Genomic DNA, 9,415 nt, shown 5'->3' on the forward strand with positions numbered 1-9,415 from the left:
TAAACAGACAGGCCAAAATAAAGCTGCTTTGGGTCACTTTGGAGGTAAGCTATTTAAATGAAAGACGCATCTTAAGAGTCCAGAAGCTGCGCCAAAGCTGTGCTCCAGACCTTAGGACTGGAGCGTGGCTTTGGCACATCTTCCAGCCTCTTAGGACACACACATCATTTAAACAGCATACCTCCAAAGTGATCCGAAGCAGCTTTATTTTGGCCTGTCTGTCCGGGCCCTAAAATGTCCCAGTTTCTCTCTCCTCCTTCCAAATTCCTCCTTTGCCCCTGGCTTGCTTCAGTCACTGCAAACTGAGGTCAAAATGCAAAAGGAGTTTGCACTCAACAGATAGGAGAGGATTGGAGGGGAAAATCTTCCCAGGAGGCGCAAGCAAAAGCAAACTGCTGCAGCTTCTAATAGCTTGGGTGCTCTTCCCTGTCCATCACTTTTCCCATCTTGACCACACTCTGCAGTTGCATACAGCCCAGTTTTCATCTGTGAAATGTAGACACTATGCTTGACCACTTAGGATCTCAGCCATTTTCTATTAGGAAATACAATAGCCTCTCTGTTTTTGCGGGGGATTTGTTCTGGAAAACACAAACAATAGAGATATTCAAGCCTCATTGGCTTGAATGGTGGCACATGCCCCATTGTGTTGCCCTCTGTTTTCTGCCTGCAAATGGGCCAGGGACGTGGATTCAAAGTCTGCACAAACGGATGACTTTATTGGCCAAGATTTTGCATGGCTGCAGTATAACATAAACCAGTGATGTCCAAACTCTGGCCCTCTAGGTGTTTTGGACTTCAGCTCCCAGAATCCCAGACCATTAGCCATGATGGCTTCGGCTTCTGGGCGCTATAGTCCAAAACACCTGGAGGGCCAGAGTTTGGACATCACTGACATCAACGATTGCTGGTGGAGATATATCTTGCTTGCATTATGCCATCCTCAGACCAGATATCCTTGAATTGTGGTTCACACTCATTGCCACAGAGTGCCAACACAATTTGTGACACCTCCTTCCCAATGGATTGGAACACAGCAACTCTTTATGGGCCCCAATTGGAAGTATTCTGAAAGTTGATGTCTTCGAAAAGAACTTTTCCAAACCCTGACCTGTCTCTTTGGTGCATGCGCCCAGATACCCCCGAACCCTTTCGCTGTGGGAGCGATGTACATGGAGCTGCTGCAAAAACAAACCCATCTGAGATCTTGAGTCATAACATTGAACGCAGCGTAATTCAAGCAGCGGATGGAGCAATTGCTTTGAGACTCCGGGGGTTGAGTCAGCGCATGCCTGGCTAGCAGCCCTGGTGCCGAAGTCATGCAAACAAGCGTCGGTTCATGGGAGACATCTGTAGGCAAGGCAAACCAGGACAAGGAATGGGTTCAGAGGAGGGCAACCCAAAATTGTAAAAGGTCTGGAAACCACTCCTCCCTATGAGGAACGGCTATGTTGAGCCTGGGGAAGAGAAGGTGAAGAGACGACATGACATCCATATTTAAGCATTTGAAGGGATGTCATGATGAGGATGGAGCAAGCTTGTTTTCTGCTGCTCCAGAGACATAAGACAAGGAGTGATGGATGCAAACTACAGGAAAAGAGATTCTGGTCCAAAATGCCAGGATCCCCAGAGGATGCTCATCACCAATATTGATAGGGCAGTGGTTCTCAACCTTCCTGATGCCGCGACCCTTTAATACCGTTCCTCATGTTGTGGTGACCTCCAACCATAAAATTGGTTCCTAAGACCATCGGAAATATGTGTTTTCCAATGGTCTTAGGAGATCCCTGTGAAAGGGTTGTTCGACCCCCCAAAAAGATCACGACCCACAGGTTGAGAACTGCTATAATAGGGGAATTGTAAAGCTTTGGGCAACTAAAAGTGGAGATCGAGTCTATGTGTATCAGTTTCGAGAAACCGAACACCAGGTTGCAATATTTAATGTTTAGTTGCAGAATGAGTTCCTACCCAAAACTGTGAACCAGGCCAGCTCTGCCGCATGTTTCCTCTGGCTTTTGACTTGTGACTTTTGACTTGCGATTTATTATTATAGTAGTAATAATTGTTTAGGATGTCTTAAAAAATGAGATAGCACATAAGGCAAAGCACATTGCATGCGGGTGCTAGCTCCCAGCTGGGCGCATTAACCACCCGGCTAAACGGAAAGGACATTAAGCGTGAGCTTTGTGCTAATTGCGCGGTTTAAGGAGCCGAGTGAAAGCTCTCAGGGTGAATGGAGAAGAGACGCTCAATGGTTGCCAAGTGCAGTTCTCCAGCTCTTGAGCAGCAGGGAAGGAAGGCAAGGAAGAAAGGAGATGGGAGGAAGGAGACACACCGAACAACAGAAAAGAGAGGCTGGCGCTGGCTGCAAATCCAGGCCTTCCCATGGCTTTGGGGTTAGAACCATAGAATCAGAGGAGTTTATTATATTTAGTGCGGAAACTAAATTTATAGTGAAAACAATCCACATTTTGCAGGTTGTTTTTGAGACGATGTTCGGGGTTAATCCGAATAGAAAGTTGAAAACCGCCCACGTTTTGCAGGATGTTTTTCGGACAACGCATGAAAGAGAAACGATGCGGAAAATAACCCGAACCCAAAGTCCTCGAAACCAGCTCCTTTTTACTTTTGCTAAATTCCGAAATTTAACAAAGGAGCTGTCCATTCGGATTATTTTCGTGTCATTTCTCTTTCACGCCAATGCAACCGACAAGCAACGCCTGGGTTTTGAAATCCCGTTTTGGCACGGGATTTACCCAATTCGCCCGCTGTGTGATAAACTCCATAGAGTTGGAAGAGACGGCGTTAAAGCAGAATTGAGCTTCCAAAACCAGTCGTGTCTTCCTTTGCTCAGATTTTACTCATCCCAGTTGTCATGAGGACTAGTAGCAACTTGCTTTCGATGCTGGCTTTCTTATGTACCACATTTTGCAATGCAGGGACACCCAGAAGAGAAATATTCCATAGCCACCACTGTTTTTCTTTGGACGGCAGAGCGAGGGCATTCAGGGCATTCCTCCGATGAATGTCCATTGTGCAAGGGGCAACCTTCCATTTGCATGCTGGTGTTTTTGCACCCAAACCATGCCATTAACATGATCCGCCAATGACAAAATGCCATCCACTGCCATCTCTTGGGACGCCGCCTGGCAGCTGTCTCCTTCCATCGGAGGAGACCCATTCCTCTTGGCACGATTCTGAATCTTTATAGCTGCGTGGTTTTGTTTCCCGACTGTCCCCAAAGCTCTGGTTTCTTGCACACAAGGGGCACATTGTGCTCAGTCTGGGCAAAACAACACATTGTTTAATCTCAGCTCTCTTTTCAGACAAAACAGAATGAAACAAGATTCCTTGCAAGGATTTCGCCCCCTTATTGCAATGGAAATGAAAAATTGCAAACCGCTTGAGAAAAATAGCACCAGATATTCTTAGCGATGGTTAGACATCCACTAGACCTTCGGAGAGATCAGTAGAGACTGTTACAAAATAGATATGATTAGATTCATTAGAGGTTATTACCGAGTATTACAGAGTATTGGAGATTATTACATTTATTAGGGATTGATTAGAAGTATATAGAGACAGTGCGGTAGTGGTTCAAGTGTTGGACTACAACTCCGCAAACCAGGGTTTGCAATCCTTGCTTAGCCAAGGAAGTCCATTGGGTGGCTATGGACAAGTCACACTCTCTCATCCTCAGAGGATGGCAAAGGTGGACCTCCTCTGAATAAATCTCGCCAAGAAAACCCCATGATAGCTTTGCATTAGGGTAGCCATAAGTCGACAATGTGTCCATGCCTCCTTCTATGGCTGCTTTCATGCAGAGCTGGTTTTGCCCTGGAAACCATGCCTTTCCTCCCTCCATCCAGCTGCTTTTCTGATCGACGAAAGCAGCTTGCTTGGAGGCGTGTGGTGTGTGTGTGTGCGCACGATGTGTGGGGATTACACAAATAGATATGTTGGATGGAAAAGAGCATAAGCAGCTCCACCTTGGCATGCCACAAGCTAAGGCTGGCGAAGAGGAGAATCTCCCCATATGCTCCCAGCACCCTTGTTTGCCAGGGATGGGTACCATTTTCATCTCTTCCTGGGATCCAGAAATTGGACAGGGACCACTAGGGATGCTTGTCGATTTGTAGGGAGAGATGGAATATAAATAAAATATTGTTGTTGTTCTTGTTGTTGTTGTCGGCATCTCTAGACACTGCCAAGCATAGCCACTGGGTTTCGCTGCCATTTTAGTTTCCCACGATGTCCCATGAAAAGTATTGCCAGAAATGGGGTTCAGAGGACCAGCCCAATGCAAAGAGGAAATTTCTTGGTGGCTTACTAAAGTCCTGTTAAGGTCATATAAGCAAATATAAGTCCGACTCTCACCTTATAAAAATGGCTACGGAGGTTGGTACCCTCTTCGCCACCTTTGCAATGGCCAATTCCCTCAACCCAGGACTCATGGCTTTGCTGCAATGGCCCTTCTCTGGCTGGTGAGGCATCAGACACAGAGCTTTGGTGTCATGAGCCAACAGTGTGATGCAGCAGCTAAAAAGGCCAATATGATCCTAGGCTGCATCAATAGAAGTATAGTGTCTAGATCAAGGGAAGTGATGTTGCCACTCTATTCTACTCTGGTCAGGTCCCACCTGGAATATTGTGTCCAGTTCTGGGCACCACAATTCAAAAAGGATGTGGAGAAACTGGCGCGTGTTCAAAGCAGAGCGACTAAAATGGTGAAGGGTCTGGAAACCAAGCATAATAATAATAATAATATTTATACACTGCCTCTCCAATGAGATCGAGGCGGCTTACAACAGTATTAAAAAGCATTAAAATACAATAACGTTATGAAGAATTATTGAGGGAGCTGGAGATGCATAGCATGGGGAAGAGAGGATTAAGATATACAGTAATGGGTCAGCCATCTTTCAGCATCTGAAGGGATGCCATTTTGAAGAAGAGGGAGGCTTCAAGATGGCTGTTTCATGGTACCTCTCAATTGTCTTTTCTTCAGGCTAAACTTAATCTATTCCCTCCATCCGTCGTTCCTCGTAAGACGTAGTTTCCAGACCTTGGACCGTCTTGGTCGCCTTTCTCGGGATGCGTTCCGCTTTGCCCATATTTTTCTTGAATTGTGGAGCACAATAATCCAGGCAAATTCTGATCAAAGCAGAATAAGAGTGGCACTACTGCCTCCATCAGTCTGGACGCTATATTCCTATTGAAGCAACTCAGAATTGCATTGGCCTTTTTGGCTGCTGCATCACACCGCCGACTCACATTCAGCTTCTGGTCTACTATGACTCCTAGATCCTTTTGAAAAATACCCCCCCCCCCCCACTTTCAAATCCAAAATAAATTCAAGCCAGGTGTCCCTCCGATCCTATATTTGTGCATTTCACATTTCTTGTCCAGACATCATACCTTGCTGTTATCCCTGTTGAAATTCATTTTGTATGCTTCCGGCCCAGAGAAATGGAAGCCTTGCCGCTTTAAATGCCTGTAAGATAATTTCCCTAATAAAACAAGAAGCCGGCCGAAGGGGATTTAGCTTCTTATCCAAACTCATTTCCAGCCTCCGGAATATGCGCTCCCTGAGCATATTATGAATAATATTAAGGGAACAAGTGCATCTGCAGGAAAGGCGCAGAGAAAGAAAGAAAGAAAGAAAGAAAGAAAGAAAGAAAGAAAGGGAACAGGAAATGTTTAAAGGAGCAATTCAGGATTTAATGAGTTTCCCCTCCTTGAATCCTTAACCTGTTTGTTTGCCTAAATTTGGTTGGAAACTGGAAAGAGGAAGAAAGACGTCTCACCTGGCCCTGAAATTTCATTTTTATTTGGTTGGCATAAAAAAAAAACCCATATTGATCGATTGATTGATCAATTCCCCAATTTCCTCCCTACATATGGAAATAAATTTGACACCTCTCAGTTCATTTTGCAGGATATGGAAGAGCATGTATTGTAGTGTGCACTATATCTCCCATTCTGCTTGGAAGGGCCAATGCGCTGCACTTTTAGAAACGCACAAATGCTTCCCTTTCTCAAATTTGAAAGACTTGATGGAAATAATATGCGGAGAAGGGAGTTGTATGTGTGTGCAACAGTTTGCTTTTGACTAAATATACTGGGAAGGGAAGGGCAAGGTTCCTCTTTCTCCGCTTCTCTCCTCATGTTCAGTTCCATTTTAAAGCCATCTAAGATCCCATCTGCACTGCAAAAAGAATGCAGTTTGACACTGCTTGAACTGCCATGGCCCAATGGTATGAAATTCTAGGATTCGTGGAAGGTTTATCCTCCTTGGTCTGAGAGCGCTGGTGCCACAAAATAGTACAAATCCCTTTTGGCAACCGTAGGAATGAGAGACCTCTAAGTAATCTTATCCAAAACAGATCTGCTCAGGGCTGCCTTTGTAGCGCCCTTTTTGGAGTCTATCCATCTGCAATATCTTCCTTTTCTCCTGCTTCCTTCTATCTTTCTGAGCATTCTTTTCCTACCGAATCACATCGTCTCGTGATACGAGCCTCCGTTTCAGCACCTTGGTTTCAGACCTGATTTGCTCCAGGATCCATTTATTGCTCTTTTTAAAGCAATTTGCTGTATCCGCAGATCTCTCCTCTGGCACCACTTTTCAAATTGGTTGATTTTTCTTCCCTTCCGCTTTCTTCACTCTCACCACCAGAAATGGGAAATACAATGGCATAGATGAGCCTGACTTTAGTATTTATTTAGCAAAATATCCCCTTTCCTGCAAGCGTCAGTCCGCTTCCAAAGATGCAATTCCCAGGCTGAGTTCCAGCCAAATTGTTTCTTATTTGAATTACATGCTCCAAGCTGCTGCGGCTGATGCTTTAATGACATCTGCAAGAATCGTCTCTAAAGTCTCCAGTTTGGGGCCTGAAATCTCAGGAGCTGGGATGTTGTTGTCGTTGTTGTCATCTGTATCCTGTTCTTTCCCTAGAACTGAGACCCTGAGCGGCTCACAATATTAAAAGAACCGTACAATTAAAAACACTGAAAAGTAGTATATTTGAATGGAATCAAATGATTACAATATTATAACAGATTGCTTGTGAAAAGAATAAAATACAGTTTCATTTAAATCCCATCTTTCTCCCCGGAGGGACCCAAGGTGGCTCACAGATGAAACCTAGTGTCCGTAATGGGAGAGAGCCAGCATGGTTTGAGTGTTGGAGACCAGGATTCGAATCTCAAATAGGCCATAGAAAGACACTGGGTGACCTCAGTTAAGTCACACAGACTCAGCCTCAGGCATCGGCAAAACCAATGAACAAATCTTGCCAAAGAAAACCCTGTAATTCGTTCATCTTAGGGTCACCATAAGTCGGGAATGACTTGAAGGTGGCACCCAACAACAACTCTATTGGAGAATATGCACCATCTAAATGCATATTTACTTTAGTCTAAATGCATATTTAGCATCTCATCCGTCTGTCTGTCTCGTTCTTTCTCTTACACATGCTCAAACACAAAATTGTGGTTTTATAACACATCTCTAGCCCTTGGCCTTGTGGTGCCTTTCCCAAACTGGAGTGCGCAGCTGTGCCATCCGCTGAATGACACCGAACGTCGCTTGGAGAGAAAATATTCCTGGCTCTTTTATGTGGCAACTGCCTTCCGCACAAAGCGACTCTCCGATGGCTGGTGACTGGCATGAATAATAGAAGGTCTATGGGTATTCTAGATTCAATTACCCAGATAAATAATACAGCCATCAGGCATAATAATCACCAAAGGAGCGAGCAGAAGGAGGAGAAGAAGCCGGGGAAGGAAAAGTCAGATCAATTGTGTGTGTGTTTGTGTGTCACAAGTGTTGAATAAAGGACGCAAGGCAGATGCTTCATGATCCGAGCCTTAACAGTGACCGTTTTGCAAAGTTTAATAATGAACAAGCGGAAAATGCAGATAATGTATCCAATACACTAAATTTGTTTCCAACTGTTGTTGTCGTTGTACGCCTTCAAGTTGTTTCCATTTTACGGCGACTCTGTCATGGGGTTTTCTTGGCCAGGTTTATCCAATGAGAGTTTGCCATTGCCATCCTCTGAGGGTGAGAGAGTGTCACCCAATGGGTTTCTGAGGCCGAGAGGGGATTCAGACCCTGGTCTCTAAAGTTGCCTTCCAATGCTCAAACCATACTAAGACGAACCTATCGTGGGGATTTCTTGGCAAGATTTATTCAGAGGGATTGTTTTTGTTGTTGTTGTGTGCCTTCAAGTCCTTTTCAACTTATGGCAACCCTATTTTTTTATTTGTGACCTGCTATATCGACACCCTCGGAGTCACCATGGATTCCCCTAAGAGCACAAAGCAGCCTTTGCAAAGCTATTGCTCCCAGAACAGCCACCAAGATGCTTTGTGGATATGGCTACTATGCAACCCAGCATCCAGCGTAACTACTACTAAGTCGCTATGGCCATTGTGTGCCTCTTGCCATCTTTCGAGGAGGGTATTTTCCTCCGGTTCCAACCATGGCTGCCTCCGACGCTGCGTAACCAGAGCCTGGGTATCGGATGTTCTCGACTGCAAAGCCCTGTCCTCCGGAGGATAAGGTCACTTCAGTGACAATGGGTCGCGTTGACGGCGATGGTCCAGATTATGTCCCCCGAATGTAAAGTCTCAGATGTCTTTTGTGAATGGGTCATTCGCAGCTGTCAAAGACTGGAGCCCTGAATCAAATCCAGAGCTTAGCAATGACAGGGGGGACTCCGCTGCGGGGTGGAAGTTCCCAATCCATGTCATTTGGAAGGACATTAGAGTGTAAGAAGAGCCGTGGCGCATGCCATAAAGTATCATTCCTTAATGATTTTGCCCTGGCACGCAAGGCGGCATCAGGCATCACCTGGTGACCCCTTGTCATGTCATAGTAAATCGATACTGATCCACATCTGTTCACACTGACACGGAATCGATTTGTGAATTTGATTCTTCAAACCGATTCTTGAAACCAATTCCGATCCACATCTGGTTCACACTTGCGCAGAATCGATTTATCCAAAAAGGAAAAAAAAATCAGCATAGAAAAGAAGAGGGTTAAATGGTTCTAGCGCACGGCCTCCATCTCCGAATCACTTCAAGTGCGAACCAAGGTCATTTAAAATCGCTTCAAAACCGATTCGCAAACCGGTTTAAAACATAGTGGGAATGAGGCTCACAACTCATTTTTGCATTGTGCATTGTCTCTTTCAGTTGTGCATTTTGCATTGCAGTCGTGCCTCACGCCTTGCACATTGTGCAACGCACCTGGCCATTGAGATGTGTTGCTCAAGTTGCTGTTTTGCATGCTGTTTGGTGTAGCACTGACGTGGTGTGTATATGTGTGGATATTTACGCTAAACCGAGGGAGATGTTGGATTGCAGCCCATGCGCGGCTCTGCAAGAACGGACAATGAAATATGGC

The sequence above is a fragment of the Sceloporus undulatus genome, chromosome 7 (genome assembly GCF_019175285.1).
Source record: "Sceloporus undulatus isolate JIND9_A2432 ecotype Alabama chromosome 7, SceUnd_v1.1, whole genome shotgun sequence".
Lineage (NCBI taxonomy): Eukaryota > Metazoa > Chordata > Lepidosauria > Squamata > Phrynosomatidae > Sceloporus > Sceloporus undulatus.